This window comes from Peromyscus californicus, unplaced genomic scaffold (genome assembly GCF_007827085.1).
Source record: "Peromyscus californicus insignis strain IS unplaced genomic scaffold, ASM782708v3 Scaffold_16__1_contigs__length_79575227, whole genome shotgun sequence".
Lineage (NCBI taxonomy): Eukaryota > Metazoa > Chordata > Mammalia > Rodentia > Cricetidae > Peromyscus > Peromyscus californicus.
This window is the reverse complement of record NW_026294458.1, coordinates 35,103,402-35,130,261: the sequence shown is the minus strand read 5'-3', so window position 1 is coordinate 35,130,261 and position 26,860 is coordinate 35,103,402.

Genomic DNA, 26,860 nt, shown 5'->3' with positions numbered 1-26,860 from the left:
AAAGGAGAAAAGAGATCAAAGAGGAAGAAAAGAAGGAGCTAGCCACCCAGCCAGTCACAGAGTAAGAGTGAAAGTAAGATTCCAGAAGTAAGAAAAGGGAAAGCCCAGAGGTAAAAGATAGATGAGATAATTTAAGTTAAGGAAAGCTGGCTAGAAATAAGCCAAGCTAAGGAGGAGCATTCCTAAGAAATAATAAGCCTCTGTGTCATGATTTGGAGTTGGTTGGCGCCCCCCCCCCCCCACAAAAGAATAAAGAATAATAAAACAACCAACAACAATCATCTGGGAAAGCTGGAGATGCATCTTACACTGATGGGCAAGGTAGTCTTCACAAAGGTCCAAAACACAAAACGTGAAATTTTTTCTTTTTGCTACAGCTAATACATCCAATACTTAGGAGATCACTGAAGTTCAACAAGGCCAGTTTCTGTTTATTTTAATGCAAGCATCGTTCAGTGCTGAAGCACTAAGAAGCAGAAAAAAAAATCCTCCTTATTGGGGGGAGGGGGGAAGAGAGTTATACAGACAGGATTTTAAGGATGCTCAATGGCATTTCTGTAGAAGCAGCCACACAGATTCAGCGCCAAAGGCCTTGAGACCAGAACTGTTACAAAAGGGAAAAGAAAGTATCAGTATAAAAGACTGTATTAAGGCAAAAATCCAGGAGTTGAACTAGGAAGAGAACAAATCCAGTGATTTTTCAAGAGGTCAGAGGGTGAAAAATCCTTTACTTACACAGTCCTCTCAGTTTCTAGTTGGTTTATCCAGTAAATTGTACTAAGTTTAAGAAAATACACAGAACTAGGATAACACTCAGCAAGTGTAACATACTCATATTTGAAAACTCCAAGAAGAAAACTCACATTAAACCAAAAACTTCAAGCCAGTCTCATTCGCCCAAGATCTTCTAAATTATATTGATTTGAATTCTTAAAATAGTTCCCAATCAGTTTCATTAAAAATATCCCTTACCTTCCACATTCAAATTGATTTGTTATCAACCGCCATATTTTCAAAGAACTGTAGGATAATCCTTAAATTTATTTAAGTGGTTTGTTAGGACAAAGCCAATTAGAATACAGGTATTTTAAGATGTTTTATAATCTAATTTATTAATACTATGTGGAAGTGGGAGAACATCACATTTATAATGAGGATCAATGGCTTTCTCATTATAGACAAGTATGTGAGCACATTAAAATACTTAAATTCTAAAACTTCACTACTTTTAAGACATAAATATAGAGATATAAAAAAATCATCAGTTTGTATGAAAGAGACATTCTCTCCCTACAGAATATGAATCCTTTATTCATTTGAAATCAAAATATAGATATAAGAATAAAAACCTAAAAAAAGAAGAAAGAAAAGAAGAAGACTATTATGTGATTTTTTTTTTAACCAGTAGGGACAAGTTCCCTGCAAGCCACTTACCTTTTCACAAAAGTTGCCGAATACCCCAACATAAGACCAGATACAATGAATTAGACAGAAGAAATAACTTGGGGGTTCACTTGCACTCCTTGGCACAGGAAAGGATTCTGAAGGACACTGGTAGCACAGGCATTAAGACCAACAATTAATAAATGGGACTTCATGAAGCTAAAAGGCTTCTGTATACTGAAGAGCACCATTATAAATCAAAGCAACTGCCTACAGAATGGAAGATATTTAGCAATTACATATCTGACAGGGAATTAGGTTCTATATTATTAGAAAAACTAAAAAAAAAAAAAAACAACCCCCAAAACATTGAACACTCCTCAAAAAAAACCCCAAACAACAATTACCAAATTAAAAATTGGGGTATTGCAAATGGGAATGGAAAGGCTCATGAGACCTCAATCTTAGGTAAAGAGCTACAGGCAACTAGAAACACGGAGAGTAGGATAAATTGTTCTCTCCAGGGAAGATCACATAAGTTGGTTATCCACTACAAAAAGGTCAACCTTGAAAACATATACATACAAGTAATATTATACAGACTGAACAAGCTATATTTATCTAATAAAGCATCTGATATATGTGCATGCACAAGCAGACACACACACACACACACACACACACACACACACACACACAAGTTTTAAGTTCTTAGCCACCGGGGAAATGAAAATAAAAACTACTTTAAGACCTCATCTTATCCTGGATAGAATGGTCAAAATGAATAAAACAAATAACAGCAGATGCTGGTGAAGATGTGGTGAAAGTGGAAAGTGGTCCAGTCACTATGGAAACCAGTGTAGAGGTTCCTCAAGGGAAGCTGAAAATACAAAATATATCTACCATCATTCTTGAGCATATACCCAAAGATGTTTACATCCTACTATACATCCATATTCATTGCTGCTCTAGTCACAACAGTCAAAAATTTGAAACAGCCTAGATGTTCATCAACTGATGGATGGTTAATGAAAATGTGGCATATTTGCATGATAGAATATTATCAAGCTGTTAAGAAAAATGAAATTAAGGGATTTGCAGTGTAAACTGTTGAAGCTAGGAACAACATTCTTGAGTGACGTGAACCAGACCCAGAAAGACAAACGTTGAAGAACTAGAGGTGGTAGGTGACTCTAAGGAAAACATGTCTTCAAGACACAACGGGCCCAAGATGTGTATGAACTCACGGAAACTGTGAGAGAACACACAAGGCCTGCACAAGTTCATCCCAGAATGGAGAATGAGAAGTGAACACAAAAGTCCTACCCCAACCAAGAAGCTAAAGCAATTGACACTTGCTGAGAAAAGGAAAACCAGTTTTCTCCAGTATAGAGTCCATGGATATATCAACCACGCTCCAGGGCAGGATGCACTCTCTGGAAAAGTTGTCCAACATTATGCTGGGTGGTGGTGGTGGCGGCGGCGGCGGCGGCGCACGCCTTTAATCCCAGCACTCGGGAGGCAGAGCCAGGCGGATCTCTGTGAGTTCAAGGCCAGTCTGGACTACCAAGTGAGTTCCAGGAAAGGCGCAAAGCCACACAGAGAAACCCTGTCTCGAAAAAACAAAAAACAAACAAACAAAAAAAGTTGTCCAACACAAAATGGATTTCATGTGTTATTTTTGTTTGAATGTGTGTGTGTGTGGGGGGGTATATGTGTATGTTTGGTTTGTTTTGGTTCATTTTGTCTTGTTCAGTTTTGTTTGGTTGGTTGGTTTTAGTTTCATTTATTTTTTCTGCAGAGAAAGTACATGAATTTGGTTGGGTAGAGAGTTGCAGAGAATCTGGGAAAAGCTGGGGAGGGGAAATAATATGAATAAAATATATGAAAAAATTAAATAATAGTAATTGTAAATAAAGCAACAAAATTAGAATTTTTTTAAAAAAAGAATTGGCTACAATAAGGGAGAAATATAAACCTGCCTCATCCATGATTGTAAGCCTGTGCATATAACATACATTTCTTAAGTGAATGAATGAAGAGTCCAGGAAATATCAGAATGATTTGACTGTTTTCTAATGCTACTTGGTGATCCAGTGTGAGAGCAAGATCTGGAAGCAGGGCTTCTATATGGTCATGCTCTTTCACTGTATTTTAAACCATTTCTCCTTTAGACACACTCTTACACAATCAGCAAGCAGTAAAAACTATTTTAAAAACCCTTGTCAATGAGGCTCTGAAGTACTACAACCAAAGCTACTACTCAGTTCTTTAAAATTCAAATATGTATTTACAAGGATTAAAAATTAGAAAAAGTGAATTCAGAAAAGAAGCTACAATTACTAGGATCTAGAAAGTGTGATTGAGCTGAACAAATATAGCCAGACAGGGTTAAAATGAATGCTCCATGAGTGACTGAACACTGTCAGAACCCAGAGGGCAGACGGAAACCCTGCACATGAAACAGAATGGTAGAACATTGCCACGCCACACATGTAAGCACAAAACCATTGTGACATCAGAAAAGTTTAATGGCAACTGAGGTAAATATGAATACTCATACTAAAATTTGCTATCACCACAGGCACAAAGGAAAAGGGCTGTGGTCAAACACAATTTCTGGTATTAAATTTGATCAAATAGTGTTTAATTTGCAAAATGTTCCCAATCCCTGTAGGGTGCTCCAAGAAATAAAAGACAGCTACTGTAAGTCTAGTACAAAGAAGAAGAAAAGCATCTCGAATTAACACCAAAATACTTTTCCTGGAAGGAAATCTGTTGAATTGTGAAAGAATCCTTCAATGATGTAATTATGCTTAATTTTCAAAGCATCAAGTCTGGCACACTGTTTTGAGAACTAGTTTTCTTTTCTTTTTTTTTTTTTTTATTATCTGAAAGTGCTGAATGATTTCAAGCCAAATTCTTATTTGGACCAATGAATTCTAATGAGAACTTCTTCCTTCCCACCAGTTCTAAGGATAAGAGGATTTAATGAGAAAATGGTGAAACAGAGAGTAGGTTTTAAAAATTATTTCTTCTTTTCCATCAGAGAAGCTATTGATCTTGGGGAAAGGGGTAGTTAATTAGAGCAAGACACTTCTTTGATTTCAAAGGTTTGATTATATTTGAAATAAAAAAATGCTATTCACATGCACTAATTATTTTGAAAAGACGATATTAGGAAGATATATTTGTTACAGTGAAATAATAGAGATGACTAATTAGGATTACATGCTCATTATTTTCAGTGTACGCCCTAAAAAAGGTATGAAGACAATGGAGAAGTCCATTTGTGGGTACGTTTTTGAAAGGATGTACGATAATCCCTTGAAAGCTAGTCTATTTTCATCAGTCCCACTGCTCAATTTTTATCAAACATCTTCAGAGTGAAATGATAATGCCCAGGTTTGTTAAAAGGCTTATTTTAGCAATGTTTTCTTTCTAGATTGTTTATCTAAAAAGTATTATTATTGGGTATGTAGAGAGATGGCTCAGCTGTTCAGAGCACTTGCTGATCTTGCAGGGGACCTAGATTGGGTTCTGAGCAGCCACATGGAGGCTCACAATCACGTGTAACTCTAGTTCAGAGAGATCAGAGTAGTCTTCTGGGTTCCATGGGCACCTACACACAAGTGTGGCACATCCCAACGAGTAGGCACACATACAAACATATAAAACAGATAAAAATAAATCAAGAAATACTTTATCACAAAGCAAAATTAATAATTCACTATGTAAAGTATAAAGATAAAATTCTTGTTTAGAGACTATGACAGGTGAAAAGACAGTGAGCAGCCTGCTATTCATGAATCATCAGTTGTACCACGATTTCCTAAATGGTCTTATTAAATAAAAAACTCAGGGGAGCCAGGTATTGGGGTGAATTCTGAAAAGTTAGAGCAGCAGAACAAGCCATGGCTAACCTCACCTCTGCAGCTTTTCAGCTGATCCTGTTTCCTCAGACTGGGAGCCTCTGAGTCCTCATCTGAATAGATCTCAGCTGAACTGCTGCTAAAAGTCTAAAAGCTTAAAAAGCCTAAAAGCCTCTAGTTCCTGGTCCTCATGCCTTATATACCTTTCTGCTTCCTGCCCTCATTTTCTGGGATTAAAGGTGTGTGTCTTTCCCAAGCAAGACATGAAATCTCAAGTGGTGGGATTAGAGGTGTGTACCACCATGCCTGGCTCTGTTCCAAGTGTGGCCTTGAACTCACAGAGATCCAGGTGGATCTCTGCCTCCAGAATGCTAGGATTAAAGGCATGTGCTACCACTGCCTAACCTCTATGTTTAATATAGTGGCTATTCTGTTCTCTGACCCCCAGATAAGTTTATTGGCCTGCATATATCAACCACAATCAGTATTTGTGAACATTCTGTTTCTCATTTCTCTGACTTTAAATACACACACACACACACACACACACACTCTCTCTCTCTCTCTCTCTCTCTCTCTCTCTCTCTCTCTCTCTCTCTCTCTCTTTCTCTCTCTCTCAACAAATGTTTGTTCAGTGCATATGTACTATAAGACATGTGTTTAAGACAATGTTCTTGCTTACTGCTTACTACAACCTGGCTGCCAATCTTTTTTAGTTAGTTCATTTGTTTGTTTTCTCAAGGCAGAGTTTCTCTGTGTAATAGCCCTGGCTGTCCTGGAACTAGTTTTGTAGATGGGGCTGGCCTCAAACTCACAGAGATCCACCTGCCTCTACCTCCCAAGTGCTGGGATTAAAGACATGTGCCATCACCACCCAGCCTAACTGCCAATCTTGAATGTGGTTCTCCATGGCTTTTGCCTCTCTGGTATTCACATTCTTTTGCAGATGTTTCTCTCATTGTATCAAGATTTGTTAATGTGCCTAAGAGAATGGGTCACATAAAAGTGTGTGATAAATCCTGGACCATAAAGCATTGTTTTGTGTTTTTAGGGTGCTATTTCAACTTACTGCACACTGCATGACTGAAACCAAACACATTACTCCTCACTGTTCTGATGTATGGGAAGTCCAGGATCAAGTTAGTGAGAGATCATATCTTTCACAAGGACTCACTTCCTGATTTGATTTTGGTTTTCTTTTCATTAAAATAAAGAAAGCAACAGGACTGAAGAATATTGAACCTATCAATGATTCCTCACCCTCACAATCTAATTACACCCTCTCAAACACTCATTTCCTCAAACCCTCATATAGGGAGTTACAATTTAAGCATATGAATTTTGGAGGGACATAGTCAATCAGTTCACTGCAACACACTGTCACTTCTGCACTGTGCTATCTTGAATATTTTGTTCAGAGTAGAGGTAATAATTGTATAAAAGGGGTACTCAAGCAATCTACTTGAGGTGCCCACACTATGAATACTAGGCCTCCAACCACTAACAGCCATTCATTGGTAATGTGATATGCTTGACAATAAGGTATCTCATCTCCAGGCAAGGCTTCAAGAGATTGTTACCTGCCAGCAGCTGAATCACAAGCTTCTAGTAAGCTCCAGGCCAAAACCACTCATCTAAGTTGCTCTCAAATTCATCACCCACAAAAAGAAGAAAAATGTCCATTTATATTTTGTCATTAAACTATAATGTCATTTTTGTGTAATAATGGATAGATAATAGAGTATATATTTTATATGAGGAATATTTAGAATGTGTTAAATGATTATGTGCTTTGAAAGATCACACACACACACACACACACACACACACACACACACACACACAAACACATTCAAAAGACTGCTATATTACCCTTATGTTAAAATCCAGAAAAAAATAGAGGCTTCACCATTTCATAGCTTTCTCATTTGAAAATTATATAATTTTCACTGTACAGTTACTATAAAACAATGATCAAAAGTGAGCTTAACACTTACTTTGATATTACCAATCATTTCCTTTGGATAATATTGAGATTTTATCTAGCCTATGTTTAAAGTACTTTAGTGGTCTTCTTAGGTTGTAGTTTGAGTTTTCCTGTCTGGCCCACAGTCAGGACAAATCTCTGTCACCAAAAATCTCTGTCACCTGCTAGTCCCACAGCTGCTCAGACCCAACCAAGTAAACACAGAGACTTATATTGCTTACAAACTGTATGGCCGTGGCAGGCTTCTTGCTAACTGTTCTTATATCTTAAATTAACCCATTTCTATAAATCTATACCTTGCCACATGACTCATAGCTTACCGGCATCTTCACATGCTGCTTGTCATGGCAGTGGCTGGCTGTGTCTCTCCCTATCTGCCTTCCACTTCCCAGAATTCTCTTCTCTGCTTGTCCTGCCTATACTTCCTGCCTGGCCATTGGCCAATCAGTGTTTTAATTATATAGAGCGATATCCATGGCATTAGGTAGCCTGAGAAATGAGTGAAACAAATATTAACTTAATAAAAGTTAAGATTGACTATAGCAAGAAAATGATCAGGACATAAGTGTTTCATTTCTACAGAATTGTGTTCTCTATGAAGGAACAGGAGGGGGCATATTGACAAGGAACAGGAGGGGGCAGATTGACATGCATACTTGTTACATCCTCAGTAACTGTTCATGGGAAGACCTCATGGAATTTGAATTTTCATATACACAACAGATTTACCTATTGTTTATTAATGTAATGAAAGTCTGCAAAATTTCTGTCATCATTAAAGAACAGACTGAGTACCATTAGTAAGGTGAAATATATAATATCTATATGTCCTCTATTTTCTTTAAAGTTTTGAGTTTTAATACTCTTACATTTCTTCTTCCCCGACCTCCCTTCAAGCCCTGCTATGTACTCCTCCTTGCTCTCTTTCAAATTCATGACCTCATTTTTCATCATTGTTTTACACACACACACACACACACACACACACACACACACACACACACACACACACATTTTAAATACTTAAATACACCCTGCTTAGTTGATATAATGTTACTTATATGCATGTTTTTTCAGGGATGACCACTTGGTATTGAATAACAAATTGGTGTACTCATCCATGAGGAAAACTGTTTCTCCTGCTCTAAGCATTCCTTAGTTGCCTATGGCTCCTTGTGTGGCTTGAGGCCTCGTAGGCTTTCCCCATCCACCTTGATATATCTCTTGCTATTGTCCTTTCTCAGCTCATATTTAGGTAATCATGTTGGTAAGACTTTATGGGTAAAGTTTCTGACACTCGTAGGAGATATAATCCCATAGCAGATTCCCTGTTCTTATTTTAAGATGTCTTAAAAAAAAATCCTTCACCTGCTGCTATGGGATATCTTTCTGTACACTGTGCATATATGTTGTTCCCATTGGTTAATAAATAAACTGCTTTGGCCTATGGCAAGGCAGCTTTGTAGCTAGAGTTTTCCTGACTGGCCCACAGTCAGGACAAATCTCTATCACCTGCCAGTCCCACAGCCATCAGACCCGACCAAGTAAACACAGAGACTTATATTGCTTACAAACTGTATGGCTATGGCAGGCTTCTTGCTAACTGTTCTTATAGCTTAAATTAATCCATTTCCATTAATCTATACCTTGCCACATGGCTCGTGGCTTACCAGCATCTTCACATGCTGTTTGTCATCATGGCGGCTGGCAGTGTCTCTCTGACTCAGCCTTCCACTTCCCAGCTCTATTCTCCTCCTTGTCCCGCCTATACTTCCTGCCTAGCCAATGGCCAATCATTGTTTTATTTATTGACTAATCGGCAACACATTTGCCATACAGAACATCCCACAGCACTTCCCCCCTTTTGTTTTTTTTTTTTTTTTCAAAAAGGAAGGTTTTAACCTTAACAAAGTAAAATTGCATATAATTTGGGAATTTGGGTGTAGCTTCTCTTACTACTTCGTGCTGGAGGGGGGGCGCTGTGTTTTATGGGGATACAAAGAAAATTTTTGGATTATGGAATAGTCCATGAGGTTGTATCGTCTGAGCCAGTTGCCTTTAAACCATTCTGGATGTTGGATCATCTGGGCCATGGTGTCATCAGAGACCTTTCAGGGGGTCTTGGCTGGTCAAACCTGATGTATCTTAATCTGGAACAAATCCATAGCCTCTGGCTTTCTGTGGGAACAAAAGCAGAGTCTCCTTTCCAAAGCAGCACATCCTTACATCCAAATTTTGAAGTTAAGGTATCTTTAAAGTATACATATTGGTTTAACTCAGCTTCCTTTGCAATCAAATATCTCTCTGCAGTTAAGAATCCCAAAGACGCTGGTGGGAATGCAAGCTTGTACAACCACTTTGGAAATCAATATGGCGCTTTCTTAGAAAATTGGGAATCCATCTCCCCCAAGATCCAGCTATACCACTCTTGGGCATATACCCAAGGAATGCTAAACCACACCATAAGAGCACTTGTTCAGCTATGTTCATATCCGCATTGTTTGTAATAGCCAGAACATGGAAACAACCTAAATGCCCTTCAACTGAAGAATGGATAAACAAAATGTGGTACATATACACAATGGAATACTACTCAGCAGAGAAAAACAATGACATCATGAGGTTTGCAGACAAATGGATGGATCTAGAAAAAATCATCCTGAGTGAGGTAACCCAGACTCAGAAAGACAAACATGGTATGTACTCACTCATAGCAGGATACTAGACATGAAACAAGGATGACTTGTCTGCTACTCACATCACCAGGGAGGCTACCTGGAAAACAGGACCCCAAGAAAGACACAGGGATCGCCCAATGACAGAGAAATGGAATGAGATCTACATGAACAGCCTGGACATGAGTGGGGGTAATGAAAGGCGAGGGTTGAGGGAAAGAGAGCTTGGGGGAGCAGGAGATCCCAGCTGGATCAACAACAGAGAGGGAGAACAAGGAATAGGAGACCATGGTAAATGAAGACCACATGAGAATAGGAAGAAGCAAAGTGCTAGAGAGGCCCACAGAAATCCACAAAGATACCCACACAACAGACTGCCGGCAATGGTCGAGAGACAGCCCGAACTGACCTACTCTGGTGGGATGGGATGGCCAAACACCCTAATTGTTGTGCTAGAAACCTCATCCAACTACTGAGGGATCTGGATGCAGAGATCCATGACTAGGCCCTGGGTGGATCTCTGGGAGTCCAATTAGCGAGAATGAGGAGTGTTTATATGAGCGAGAATTGTTGAGACCAAGGTTGGATAAAGCACAGGGACAAATAGCCAAATGAATGGAAACACATGAACTATGAACCAATGGCTGAGGGGTCCCCACTGGATCAGGCCCTCCGAATGGGTGAGACAGTTGATTGGCTTGATCTGTTTGGGAGGCATCCAGACAGTGGGACCAGATCTTGTGCTCATTGCATGAGTTGGCTGTTTGAAACCTGGGGCCTATGCAGGATTGTTTGGCTCGGCCTGGGAAGAGGGGACTAGACCTACCTGGACTGAATCTACCAGGTTGACCTCAGTCTGTGGGGAAGGCTTTGCCCTGGAGGAGATGGGAATGGGGGGGGGGGGGTTGGAAGGAAGGTGAGGGGGATGGGAGGGGGGGGAGAACAAGGGAATCCATGACTGATATGTAGAACTGAATTGTATTGCAAAATAAATTAATATAAATTTAAAAAAAAAGAAAAAAAGAAAAAAAAAAGAATCCCAAAGACAACACAATCCAGATTCTTTTTGTAATACTCATCTTTACGTGGCTTATTTTCTATATTAATTTTACTGTCTCTTTAAAGACTTTATTTTTTAAAACTATGTATTTGTTTACATAACCTTATATATCACCTTTTTTGTCTCTTTCAAGCCTACGTATATTTTACACACATTTTAAACTATTACATCTGAATCTGTCTTATTGTGAATCTATTGCTTTAAGCTGCAGCAGCTGTGGCTGCTGACTCCGCCCACCTCAGCTTCCCAACATGGCGGTGATTTACCGCCAGCTCTGGGAGCTATCGTGGGTCTATGCTTTTAGCCAAGCAGGGTGTAGCCCAGAAACTTCTTTTTTTGTTTTATACTAGCAAAGGCTAAATCCACCACACAGCTTAATGTGCCACTTGCAGAGGCCTCATTCCCGCCATACTGCAGGTCGAGCACGCACGCTAGGAACCCACAAGTAGCTCAAACCGGCAGCTGCCGCTCATTTGAGAGAGACAATTAGGAACTGTTTTTAGCTCAGTTTTTAGGTGGAAACTCTTGCCACCACGTTGGATGCCATTTGTAGCTAGAGTTTTCCTGCCTGGCCCACAGTCAGGACAAATCTCTATCACCTGCCAGTCCCACAGCCATCAGACCCGACCAAGTAAACACAGAGACTTATATTGCTTACAAACTGTATGGCCGTGGCAGGCTTCTTGCTAACTGTTCTTATAGCTTAAATTAATCCATTTCCATTAATCTATACCTTGCCACATGGCTCGTGGCTTACCAGCATCTTCACATGCTGTTTGTCATCATGGCGGCTGGCAGTGTCTCTCTGACTCAGCCTTCCACTTCCCAGTTTTATTCTCCTCCTTGTCCCGCCTATACTTCCAGCCTAGCCAATGGCCAATCATTGTTTTATTTATTGACTAATCAGCAACACATTTGCCATACAGAACATCCCACAGCACAGCTTAGAGTCAGGCAGGAAATCCAAGGAGGGAGACAGGAAAGGAAAAGGCAGAGTCTAGAGAGATGCCAGCTTGACACCCACGGAACAACATGCCAGCAGACTAATAAGCCACGGAACACATGGCAAAACATAGATTAATAGAAATGGTTAATTTAAGATATAAGAGCTAGCTAGCAAGAGGCCTGCCAATGACCATACAATTTGTAAATAACATAAGCCCCTGTGTGTTTACTTGGGTCTAAGCAGCTGTGGGGAAGGGGGGGGGAGGAATTTGGGAGCAGAGAAACCTTCTGGCTACAACCTGTATTTTATTTTCATGGTATATGTTCGTTGAACATGTTGTACATAGCCATGCTACATAAGGACACTGTCATGTAAGTATAACTTACATACACTGAGCATATTCCCTTCCCACCTTTCTTACCCTCTTTTAAATTATCCTTCTTTTCTCCAGTGTTCACCTAGACAGTTTCACAGTGTTTTATGTATCCATGTAACCTCTAGGAACCATGACTGAGAGAAAACACACCTATTTTTCTTTTGGAGGCTGGTCTGATTTGCTTAGTATTCTCTTCCGTTGCATGCATTTTCCTGGATGACATAACTTTGTTCTTTTTTTATGTGCATTATTTTTAATGTTTGAATAAGCAAACAGTCATTTCTCTTCGGTATCTCAAATGTATAATAAAGTTGTGAGAAAGTACTCTGTGAAAAGTGTAAAAGGCATGGAATGCCTCCCTGGTGCTTCACTTACAACAGTCAACTGATCTAGATGCTGGAGTCCCAGTAACACTGCATTAATCGCTCTGACATGTGTATTCGACTATGTCCCTATATGTCCTGGATATTTAGGAAGACTGTCACTTAGGCAGGTGGTCAAGGAAGGTGCAGGAAGAAATAAACCTGCTAATAATGGTTTGTGTTAAGCAAATCCATGAGTCTGTTAAAGGATATAAAGGATTTATTAAGATAGAAAATGGGGAGAAATACACTCAAGGATACATAACAATATAAACAGCCAACATCGTCCTCCGTTCTGCCCTGGGGTTAATGGAACCAGCCATCTTCTCTCCGACCATCCCAAGAGAGAAAGAGCATGTGCCCCCTTCTCAGTTTTAAGCAGTCACATAGCCAGAAAATAAAAACATACCTCTATTGGGTCAGATACTCCAAGGTCATTGGTGGAGCAAATTCCCACAACAATTTTGCTTGCTTGACTTTGCATTTAATCTTTAATAGAAAATTAAGATCTTTGTAATTGTTCTCTATTTCATTGTATGTATTTAATTTCTCTTTCAGAGAAAGAAACAAAATAAAAAAACTGAACTGTTTTTCTCAGAGTTAGGAGGTTGTGAAACATTTCATTCATTTGCATTGGCCCCTTTCAAAAATGCTAATGAGTATTTCATTAGTTAGGCCTAATAATAATTTATAAGCCATGGAAATTACTTTGAGAAGGATATGTTCTTCTCTGTGCCTCCTTATAGGAGATGGGATCGAACTGCCTCTGGGGAAGAGAAATGATTGGGAAGCAGGTGTGGTATTGTGGAGAGTGAAGTTTTATGATAACAGTAGGCTACACGAAGAAAGTGAACGTTTGGAAATGAGACCTGAGAAGAAAAAAGGCTCCAAACTGAAGAGGAGTAAACAGAACAGTTGTCTCAGCTACAGAAAGACTAGAACACCTATAGAAACTGTGTTTAAGACTCAGGCAGTCATAACTGCTATAAATGATGTTTTTTTTTTTTTTTTTGGTTTTTCGAGACAGGGTTTCTCTGTGTAGCTTTGCGCCTTTCCTGGAACTCACTTGGTAGCCCAGGCTGGCCTCGAACTCACAGAGATCCGCCTGGCTCTGCCTCCCGAGTGCTGGGATTAAAATACAGGGTAGAAATTTTTCCTTAGTCATGTCTTTGTATCCCCCAAAGCACAAGAAAGAAGCTTCACTTTTCAAATTTGTCATTTCCCTCTTGTACTCTCTGAACAGGCATAATATGGATATTCACAATGAAAGACATTGTAGGCATGGTTTTCTTCCAGTCTGGGCATCAATGAATGGATTATTAATGAACCTGAAATATGTTTTCTACCTCTCTCTGGGAATGTCTCCATCAATCCCCAAAGTAAAATGATGAAAAACCAGGACTTCAAATTGGAACCTCTCCAGATCCAGATCCAACTGTGAGATAATATGCCTACAAAGCAAGTTTTCTCCTATTATGTGGTTTCAAAATTACTCTTAAAAGCCCGTGTTAATGACCTAATAATTGTTTTAATTGCTCCTCAGTCAGGTGTGAAGTGTTGTAGCTGACATGTCAGCAATGTATGAAGTATGGTAAGCTAGCATCAGTCTGCTGCCGCCACTGTAGCCAGGGTATCATTAAGCATTCCTGCTCACATTTTAGCTTACTTAGCAATAAAAATTTATTTACTGTATCCATAAAACTTGTCTCTGACTATCTGAGGAAGTTTCTATCCAGGTTGCTTTGTGAGAGGAATGTTGAAGGAATGCTTGAGGAGTTGGCAGTTTATTGCTGTCTTCTACACAGCTTCTTAGCTAGGCGATGAAGTCATTTCTGCCAAAGTCTCCGTGCATCTCTTCTCAAATCCCAGAGGATATTAATAAAACATTTGTTTAGGATATTAATAAAAACAATATCTGCCAGGTGATGGTGGCACATGCCTTTAATCCCGGCACTTGGGAGGCAGAGGCAGGTGGATCTCAGTGAGTTTAAGGCCAGCCTGGTCTACAATGTGAGTTCCAGGACAGTCGGGACTGTTACACAGAAAAACCCTGTCTCGAAAAACAAAACAAAAACCACAAAACAAACAAAACCAATATCCAATTGTTATTTTTTTTTTTCGTTTTTTTTTTTTTTGTTTTTTTTTTTTTTTTTTTTTTTTTTTTTGAGACAGGGTTTCTCTGTGTAGCTTTGCGCCTTTCCTGGAACTCACTTGGTAGTCCAGGCTGGCCTCGAACTCACAGAGATCCGCCTGGCTCTACCTCCCAAGTGCTGGGATTAAAGGCGTGCGCCACCACCGCCCGGCCCAATTGTTATTTTTAATTGAAAAAAATTTCTGAGACATTTATTGTATTCTATGTACCAAAGGTCCTTCTGACCACTAAACGTATAAAATTGAACAAAATTTAGGATATTTCAGATACTATATCGTAGTGAAAGAGCTAGATATGTGTATATATAGGGTGTACATGTAGTCCTTTACACATAAACAAAACACATCTCCTTAGTCTATTATGTGATGTCATAACAGATTAACTTGGACTGGATAGTTTATAAATAACAGAGATTTATTTTGTAGGGTGCTAGCGTTGGAGTAGTCTAAAGATAAAATTCCCACATCAGACAAGGGCCTTCTTGATTTCGGCATAATTAGTACATTACATGGTGACACCGCACTTAAGAGAGGAGGGAGATGTCCCTGCTCCTGCAACAACTCCCACTTCCATGAGTACTGCACTGATCCATCCATGAAGGCAGAACCCATGTGACCTCTCTAAAGGTTATACCTCTTAAGAAGACTGCATTAGGGGTTAAGTTCCAACAATATCATACGCATCATGAATAGTGGTTAAGTTTTATATAGAGAAATATGAAAAAAATCAGAATCAGTAGTGGAAGGTGAGGAGGACAGATTTTATTGTACTTTATCAAGTTGGCCAGAGAAAGTTGGTGTCTGTCCAAACAAATGAAAGTAAGAGAAATGGCCAAGAGGTGATCTAGTAGAAGAAATTTCCTGGCAGAAGACAAAGGAAAAGCCCTTGAGGTGAAAGGATACCTGATAGGTTTCTGGAAGAGCAAGGAGTCCAGTATGGATGAACAGAGAATACAGATCACATTAGCAGACAAGGTCAGAGACCTGAGACATGAAGGAAGCTCAGTTTGAAGGACTCTACAGCAATAGAAAGACCTAGATTTTTCTCTGCACGAATTTGGAGAGTTCTAGGCAGACACGTTATTTAGTCTGAGTTTAATAACTAAAAAGTTTCATCTAGCTAACATGTAGAGAGAGGGGAGGGGGTTTTCTCTAAGGTGAAGGTGGTAAAGGAGAATTTACTGGAAAGAAAGTTCAGTTATCCAAGGAGCACACAGTGAGCTAAGATTCTTCTAATGCAGAGTGGGGTGAGCAGTGATTGACTGTCAGCTTTTGGTAGATTTGGAGCTACAGTGGAGAGTAGCTGTGGACTTAGAGACAAAGGAATAATGATTATAAAATATTTAAAATAGAAAAACAGCATCAACTTTCCACGAATGAGCTGAAGAACACTGAGGAGTACTTGTCATGGGCCAGATACACACCACAGTGAAGCCAATGAGTGGGTGACATAGTCAGAATTGAAGGCCTGTATAGGAGACACTGTTTCTCCCATCCAGTGGAGAAGACACAACATATTATTGCCTTTCTAGCTACAAGAGATAAGGCACTGTGTTTGTAAGTGAATGGATTGCTTTGTAGCACATAGGATATGAATAATTTGTGACTTAGGCAAGGAGATGTTTCATGCAAACATAGTAGCTGGGAATTCAGACAAGTGTGACCAACATTAAGGAAGCTGCAACAACAGTTCTCATGTCTAGACCTGACACTATGAGGAAGGGAGCACAGGAACATACGCAGTGTTGTAACTACAGCACTAAAACAGAGATGTTCTATAAGAGCTTTCAGAGGACTCTCAAAACAAACAAGGCTTTTATAGACCTCCAGCTAAAATGAAAATTAACAGTGGAATGACTTTACCAGCTTCTCTGATCTCTAGTTACTATCATACTTACAGAAGCCACGGGGTAGGAAAGCCCAGGTAACAAACTCTACAGAAGATAGCCTAGGACTGAGATACATGGATCCGAAGCATAGTGGAGCAAATTCAGCATTGAATAAGCCTAGAGACAGAACATGTGTGCAGGAAGATGGGAAGATAAGAGAGAGGAAAAATAACAGTCTTAGGTTTCCAATGACTGCCCTGTATGTGCTGTAGTTCAAAGTATCCATTTCATTTTTAATTCCTCTTTATTTAAAAATAAATTTAGACTGAGATATTGCTCGGCAAATAGTTCTTGAATAGCTTCCACCTAGAATCCTCCAAAGCTTACATCTGCATAACCACTAGCAGATGTATTAAAACTAGGAATTAATATTAATAAACTACTGTTAACTAAGATGTGTATTTGGACTCTTACAAGTCTCTGTTAATACGTTTGGTTGTTATTTTTGTAGGAACATTGCATTCAGGATCCCAAATGGAATTTATTTGTTAATCTCCTTATTTCTGAAACACTTACTAATGATTGGTGGTCTTCACATTTCTAGAAAATATCAATCTTTTATTTACTTGAATATTCTCTAATTCATTTGGGGGTCAAATTCTCAACCTGCAGTGAATCCTTCTCAGAGTATCATATTTGTGGAACCTGCTGTGAATTTGTCTTAGTTCATATTATTATCACACAATTATTGTTATTATTATTATTATTATTATTATAAAATTGCTAATTTTATTGATTACACGGAAAGTCAATTTTGCTCTGATAACATGCCGCTCTAATTTCCTTGCTGTTTCTATGATCAAATATGGTAACCAAAAGCAATTGTGGTGTTTTGTATGAGAAATGTATTTCTTCTCATAGGTTCCTGTATTTGAGAACTTGTCCCCACTTAGTGATGCCTTTTGGTGAGGTACAAAACTTAAAGTACAGAGCCTTGCTGAAGTAAGCACACCACTTGAGGAGAGCTTTGAGGTTTTACAGCCCAGTTCTGCTTCCTGTTCTCTCTTCCTGCTTCCTGTGTGTGAAGGAAATGTGATCTCTATGCTTCCTGACTTCTATGTCAGTTTCTTTCACCTGCTGCCATACTTTCCCAGTTGTGACAGACGCCACACTGTAAGTAAATAAACTCATTGTCACACAACCTGTTTTTGGCAGGGTGTTTTATCTCAGCAACAGATAAGTAATAATTATACAGCAACTTAGGAAGTCAAGAGTTTACTTGGCTTGTAATTCCAAGTCACAGTTGGACTGTGATTTCTAAGGCAGGAAATCAAGATAAGATCTGGTCACAGCCTATCATCAAAAGAAATCAAGGTCAGAAATAAGACTCAACAAAAGGCCTCTTTGCGGTTCCAAGGAGCATTACCTCTAGCCAAGAAACTCACTTCACAGCCAAAGAAGCATGATAGAAATGATGAAGGGTGTTGCTTTTCTGACTGACAGGAATATATTTGCCATTTTCTTATGTCATTCAGACCCACCTGCCTATGGAATGGTGACACCCATCATGGGCCTGGCCTTCCTCCATCAACTGACAGTTAAGACCCCACCACTACCACTACACAAATACGCCCACAGGCCAATCTGATGTAGACAATTCTTCAACTGAAATTCTCTTCAATTCTGGGTTGTGTCCAGTTGGCAGTTAAAGCTAACCAGGACACATAGTATCATTTGGGTTCAGACTATTCTTTTACTCTCTCTTAGACTTTTGCTTTATAGGAATTGTAGCTTTTCATATATAGTTTGTCCTTTTCAAATTAAAGGAAATATTCCTTCAGTAAAGCCACCTCAGCACAGTCAATGGCTTCAAGAGGTGACAATTCAGTGTGAGGGGGAGAACATTCTTGCAGACAATGGACCTCTGAGGTCATAATGCCCATTATTGACAAGGTGGGCAGGAGAAACACCTTATCATAAATAATACACATTCTCTCTAAAAACAGAAAAATAAAAGCAGACTTGTGGTAAACGGCCCTGCCCTTGAGCTCTACTGAAGTGAGGGACTTGGCCCGTCATCGCTTTGTGTAATCTTGGGTGATACACTTAGTCTCTCCCACTCTCACAATTGCTTATTGAATTCACTTATACTCTGACCTTTTACAATGGACTTGAGCTAACCTTGGGTGAATCAAATTTACCATGTATTCTGCAGAACGTACAAGGTTAGTCCTAGGAATAAATTGCTTGAGTTAGGGTATGCGGAAGAGTTTTGAGAGCTGCAAATGTTCCGCAAGGAGAAGGTATGGTTGTGCATAGTCTAGACTTCACCACTCATAAATTATATTCCACTCAGATCACAATATACTGGCACCTGGTTTTACTGAACATAAAATGCTTAATGGGAATAAATTTATTAGCCCTTTACCCCATTGTATAGATTTTTTAAGCAGCGGAATCCATTAATCTCTGTTTATATTTGCCCTTCGGGTGTCAATATTCTTTAATAATAGGACATGCTTTCTCCAAGAACAAAGACTAAATTTTATAATAAATATGTGCCATTAAAATACTATATACATTTTAAACATGAACATTAATGAAGTAAGATTCTAGAGGAAAAATAAAGCCTTTTTACAGCTCATTGACCTGTTAATGATGCCTTCTTGGGGTAACTCAAAGCAAACTCTGATGGAGCAGCTTCTATAGGTTTCCCTAGAAAGTTAGTATGTGTACATCATGGTCTGTCCCCAGCTCATGCAGTAAAATACAGTTAAAAAAAAACTGGTATAAGCAAGATTAAATCACTTAACAATAGGGAGCTCAAGACAGTCTTTGTAGAAGCACAACCTGCAGCACAGAAGTCTTCCCTCTTGCAGACTGTTATCTGGAGCATTTGGGGCTTTTCATAGCCTTTCTGCAGCTGGAACTCAGCCTGGGATACTTCCCGCCTCTGCAGGTTTGGGCACATGGCTTTGCTTCTTTTCCACTTGGCTCTCTCGAGGCATCAAACTGATGGAGATGAGGGTGAGTGCTCTCTTGTCACTTTTATTAGTAGAAGATGCATTTCAGAGACAACCAGACTACCTTTGATGAATGTAGATATAGCAGAGGAGGGCAGCGGTGGGCATATTCTCTCTCTCTCTCTCTTATATGTAGATATAGATATAGATATAGATACATATATATTGGTTTGGTTTTGTCAGTTTAAAATTTCGCATAAAGTGAATATAACCTAGGAAAATTCTGTTATTAAATAAAAATGGCACATTATATTTTGTGATCTAATATTAATATCTAAACACATCTACGCTCTAATAGAAAATCTCAGTGCTCCACTGAGGCTCCTGATTAACATATGCTTCTCTGTATTAATCAGAAACTAAAATAGACACTTACTTTGACCTGGTAGCACCTTGTCTTTGAGCTTATCCTACAGACAAACTGGCCCATATTCAATCAGAAAGAAATATGTAGACTACCACAGGGAAGGCAATTTAGCTGAGCTGATAAACATTTGAGGCTTAGAACTCAAAATGGCACTGAAAAGAACAGATGAATATAACACCATTGTTTGTAAACACTATTCTCGAATGACCAATGTGTATAACGTATTTTGAATTTTAGTATTATGTTTCTATCAGAATGAGAACACAGGCCTGCATGCACTTATATGGAATGGATTGTAACATATTGTCAAACAATGTCATGACCTAGGAAGTCAATTCTAATACCACTTATGTATGTGTGGGCACCTACACAAATACTTTGAAACCCCTATTTATTTACAATGAGAAAATTTAAAGATGAAAAGTGATTTCTATATATTTATTTTCTTTTCATATATACACATATGTGTGGTGTATGTATTTGAAATATAGTACTTGTTACCACTTTTTATTAAATCAAATGGATCAAAACCAGGAAAGAAACAGTGGTTTCCGAGTCACTTGCCTTCTATAAGAGGTTGCATTCCTCTCATGTCAGTGTACTCCTGCAGCAACTGAGACATTTGTTCTTTAAATGGTGCATATGTGTGTCACACATGTATATGCCTTCAAGGATTGAAAGGGTACCAGCATGAAGAAAGAGTGCTGAGCAGAAAGGAAGGGGACCAGGAGAACCTCAGATCCCCCCAGATTGCAGTGAGCAGTTATCCTCAGCCTCAGGCTATTGCGGTCTTCAATGCCCAGAACTGGAAATCTGATTTCTTTTTTCTGGAAAAGTTGGAAATTCAGATCATATTACCCAATTTTAAAGTAATGACTTCCGTATGTTCAGTTTTTTTGCATATTCCACTTAGAAATGATATTAAGGTGTTTTCCAACGTTCTAGAACCTGTTAAGCTACTTAACAGGATACCTACCACAGGTTCATTCAAGATGTCATAGATGGAAGAAACAGAAAGATTTCTCCTGTGATGATTGAATCATATACCATGATTCATTTTCCTTCTAACTAATCTGATGATATCCACTTACTTAGGCATTGTATTTTAGTCACTACTAATGGTGAGGCATTGAAGATAGGGGTGTAGACACCACACATCAATATCTCGATTTTATTTCCTCTATACTCACAAGGGACATCACTAGAGCACATGATAGTTCTATTTTTATTTTTGAAGTTGTCAGAAAGTAGGAGTAATATTGATCAAAATCTCAGCTAACGAAAGACATTTAAGGAATTGCTCAACATCCCTAATCATCAGGGAAATGCAAATCAAAACAACTCTGAGATACCACCTTATGCCTGTCAGAATGGCTAAGATCAAAAACACTGAAGACACCTTATGCTGGAGAGGATGTGGAGCTAGGGGAACTCTCCTCCACTGCTGGTGGGAATGCAAGCTTGTACAACCACTTTGGAAATCAATATGGCGCTTTCTTAGAAAATTGGGAATCCATCTCCCCCAAGATCCAGCTATACCACTCTTGGGCATATACCCAAGAAATGCTCAACCACACCATAAGAGCACTTGTTCAGCTATGTTCATATCAGCATTGTTTGTAATAGCCAGAACATGGAAACAACCCAGATGCCCTTCAACTGAAGAATGGATAAACAAAATGTGGTACATATACACAATGGAATACTACTCAGCAGAGAAAAACAATGGCATCATGAGGTTTGCAGACAAATGGATGGATCTAGAAAAAATCATCCTGAGTGAGGTAACCCAGACTCAGAAAGACAAACATGGTATGTACTCACTCATAGCAGGATACTAGACATGAAACAAGGATGACTTGTCTGCTACTCACATCACCAGGGAGGCTACCTGGAAAACAGGACCCCAAGAAAGACACAGGGATCGCCCAATGACAGAGAAATGGAATGAGATCTACATGAACAGCCTGGACATGAGTGGGGGTAATGAAAGGCGAGGGTTGAGGGAAAGAGAGCTTGGGGGAGCGGGAGATCCCAGCTGGATCAACAACAGAGAGGGAGAACAAGGAATAGGAGACCATGGTAAATGAAGACCACATGAGAATAGGAAGAAGCAAAGTGCTAGAGAGGCCCACAGAAATCCACAAAGATACCCACACAACAGACTGCCAGCAATGGTCGAGAGACAGCCCGAACTGACCTACTCTGGTGATGGGATGGCCAAACACCCTAATTGTTGTGCTAGAAACCTCATCCAACTACTGAGGGATCTGGATGCAGAGATCCATGACTAGGCCCTGGGTGGATCTCTGGGAGTCCAATTAGCGAGAATGAGGAGGGTTTATATGAGCGAGAATTGTTGAGACCAAGGTTGGATAAAGCACAGGGACAAATAGCCAAACGAATGGAAACACATGAACTATGAACTGGATCAGGCCCTCCGAATGGGTGAGACAGTTGATTGGCTTGATCTGTTTGGGAGGCATCCAGACAGTGGGACCAGATCTTGTGCTCATTGCATGAGTTGGCTGTTTGAAACCTGGGGCCTATGCAGGATTGTTTGGCTTGGCCTGGGAGGAGGGGACTAGACTTACCTGGACTGAGTCTACCAGGTTGACCTCAGTCTGTGGGGAAGGCTTTGCCCTGGAGGAGATGGGAATGGGGGGGGGGGGGGGTTGGGGGGAAGGTGAGGGGGATGGGAGGGGGGGAGAACAAGGGAATCCGTGACTGATATGTAGAACTGAATTGTATTGCAAAATAAATTAAAATAAATTAAAAAAAAAATCTCCACTAAGAGGTGTGCCACATCTGAGACTTAATATATGATAGTTTGTATACAACACAATGGGAATTTACGTTTGAAACGTGTTCTGTATACTTAATATTTTTCAGTGCATATGCAAAGTTAATGCATATACTAATTAGTTTGTTTGTGGTCATTATTCAAAAATGCATGCATTGTATATTTTACCTTGGATATACACATTTAAAGTTGTCAATCATATCACAATAAAGCCAGAGAAAAACATTAGCAAAATATATATGTTTAAAAATCTAAAGCAAAACAAATATATTTTGACAGGTTGAAATAAATTATTTCTGCAAGTTGAAGCTTGCCTTGGCAACCTAGTTGTTACCCTGGCTATGAAAGTTGGATTCTTGTGCATCTCTGTTATTCTATTTAAAAAATATTTGTTTTTTTATGTATAGGATCTTGCATTTAAGTCTGTGCACCTCATGCATGCAGAACCCACAGAGGCCAGAGGAGGGCATGGATCCCCTGGAACTGGAGTTACAGATAATTGTGAACCTCCATATGTGAATGGACTCTGAGTTCTCTAGAAGTGTGCTGTTAACCACTGGACATTCTCTCCTTCCCTTATGCATCCCTAATCCTTGTAGCAATTTTGAGATCAAGAATGATTATACTTATTTGACCAAAAAAAAAGGAAAATTAAATTCCATGACATTTCAGTATTTTCCAGATTGGCAGCTCTACCATGGGGCTGCATCAAGTCTGAAGTTTTCTGATGTCAGCTCTAGAGTTCAGTCCTCTGTCTCCAAGTTTTAACGTGTGCATCCCTCAATACTGTTCTCACTATCTCGGGGTATTCCATTTATCTCCAATGATGAACACCATGCTACCTGTACTTCTCAATAGGTTGTATTAAAAATAATGGGTGTATTCAATTTAAAAATATCTTCCTTTCATTTACTCCCTCTTTGAGATTCAAAATTGCCATATACTGGGGATTATGTACCATATAGTTGAACGTTTGTACATGTTATCCAGTATTTCTATTTTCCTCCACCTTCTGGCTCCATATAGAATTAAAAGAAGAATTGCCTTATACCCTGGCAATCTTACTTCTGAGTATATCAGCAATGGAAATTAAATCACTATATTGGTGTGATGTCTGCACTCTGGTGTATTTGATCCTATTCAAACCAAATCCAAATGAATCTCACAGTTAAAAAAAAAAAAAAGGGATTCACAGTTTCTGTTTAGTTTGGAGAATGCCAGATCTTTCTTCTGCTGTCTCTCCCCATCTTTTTACTCTTCTATCATCCGAGTCTGTTTTTCTCTTTATATTAGCCTTATAGATTCACTTAAAGTTATTTCTAAAAAAGCCTTCAGGTCAATCACATTTCAGACTGGAGATCCAGGAAAGAAAGAATAAACCCCTAAACTTGTTTTGGTGTATAAACTCTCAGAGCAGGTGCCAGATGGACTAATGCTGTATCCAGGGGGTTTGACATTGTGATTGGTCATATGAGCGTACTGACTTGAACAGGTAGCGATCTCTAAAAGTCCATACCCTTTCTGAAACCTCAAAATGTGACTGTCTTCATCTGTTTTCAGACTTAATTCAATATGACTGCAGGCTTCATGAAAAGAGAAGAGCCAGAGATAAACATGTGCATGGAAGACAGCATGGAGACGTGAGAGAGAAGGCCCCTGGCAAAGGAGGCTGATTGGCACAGTGTATCTGTATGCCATGGAGTATCAATTATTTCCAGACTGCAAGAACTAGATCCCAGAGGGAAAGTGTGGGATATATGCCTCTCTCTAAGTACCCTAATAAGGAACAACACTCATGATAATTTTGCACTTCTGACCTCTCGAAATATGACAGAAAAAAATATCTATTGCCTTATCTTCCAAGATTGTGGTGCATTAACGGTAGAGTCCATAGAAACTAATTTTCCACCATCATACCTGCTGAGTGGGAGAGTGGCACTCCTCAAATCAGGCAGATGCTGTTTGATGAAAGAATAGAAAAGAAATATTGAGCCAAGCAAACCAAAACACAAGTGAATACAAAAGGAAATTAAAATCATCTAGCAGTAGTAGTATTAAAATGTTCTTGAGACACTTTTCAAACCACAAATATTTGCAGACATTTGTTGATGTTTTCAGCCCATTAACTTACACAAACTTGAGAAAACCCCAGTTAAGATAACAGCTTAATAATACCACGGATGTGTCCAGGAAATGCAAGAGTGAAATAGTGTCAGAAGCTGAAGCAGTGCCCCGTGCTTCTGCTGTGTTTTCAGTGTTCATCATCACAGAGAAAACTGAGTCCATCCAACTTTGGTTGCCCAATGAAGTTTGCATATCTAAGTGTTCAGAAAAATGTCTCCTTTTTATCCGCAATGCAAAATTAGAGATTTCAGCACTCAGAATTAAGCCATATTTAGGAGAATCAAGTGCTAATCTCAAATAAAGGTCCAAAGTAATAAAAAAAAATTGTCTTGAAAATTTCAAAGTATTGGTACAATTTTTGATGCGTGATATTTGACCTCTGAAACAAAAACTCACCCACGAGGCTAATACTTAAGATCAAAAGACAAAAACCAACAGGCAATAAAACAACCACATCCATCAGAGAGTCTAACACTGTCCAAGAGCTGTAATTAATAAAGTTAGTGATGAACAACACGCTGGGCAGTTTCAGATAAACCCTGAGACAGTCTTAGAATTTCTCAGAGGGAAAGTCATGATGTATGTTTCCAGGAGGTGAAGGAGCGCTCCGTGGCCTGATGAAGAGCAGAGCTTGGAAATGCTGGTAGTACTCTGCTTCTTCAATGGGTTATGGATGCCAGGGGCTTGTTCCTCCTTTAAAAATGAAGGTAATTTGAAAATAAGATAATGAAGGCAAGTACAAATCAGTCTTTGTACTTTTCAATAGCAATTTGTATGTCAGTGATTTTCCTTGTGTCCTTGTGTGATGCTAGAGAGAACTCAAGCCCTGAGAACGATGGCACAAATACAGGACCAAATAAACAAATGGTTACTTGTCAGTTCCCTGTAGTGCTCAGTCCTTTTACATGCAAAGAGAAAACACTTTTGTGATATTTATTTTAGTAAGAATGAAACAATTTGTATATATTAGATCCGGGATGTGGGTTTTTTTTTTTTTTTTTGAGAAAATTTTATTTTCTCTGTGTGTCTGAAAAAAAAAAGCGCTGTAAAGATTACCGCATCAATAGCAACACAGAACCTAACTAATGGAGACGCTGCATTTAAGATTGTGCAGACAGGAAACTCGCATGTGTGCTTGCTAGGCACAGCCCTCTGTATTTCATATAAAATCTGAACTTGCTCACAGAAACCATGAATTTACTTTTCAACAAGAAGCAGTTTCTATTTCTCTTGGTTTTTATTTTTTTTATCCAGACTGCAATTTTTTTCTTTCTTTAAAAACAAATTCTATTTTATATCATTTCTTCCCTTCTCTTTCCTTCCCTAGACCTTCTTATATACCTCTCCTTTAAGTAGGAACAGAAATAGTCTCCCTCCAGGGAAAAGCACACCAATTGGTTGCACAACACCAAATGGTCAGCCCTGCAAACATATACATGTAAGTAACATTAGACAGACTGAGAAGATTGTTTTTAAAGTATTCTTTTTATTAAAGGCAAACCAGATAGTATTGACATAAGGAATGCCTAATGGCCTATTTGAAAGCCACACATTTGAGTGATTTCTACTATTTTAAAATTAAGGCCACCTTTAAAGATCAGTATATATTTTCAGTATGGTTCAAGAAAATCCTTTAGTAATGTTTTAAAAGGAGAATAAAGCCTTTTTGTTACTCCATTCCATGAAGAATTCACCAAAGAATCAACTTAGAGAGAAATAAAGACTTAATAATGTGCCTGTGTTTCATGCCAGAAAATGGGTCACTTATGTATGCATACATAATCACTCATTCAGCATTTATAGAGAAACCCTGCTGTTCGTAAATTAAATTATATGGCTCCCTCAACTGCCTATAGTTTATTGAAATGGCAAAGCACACACTGGGTAAGTTACACAACATTG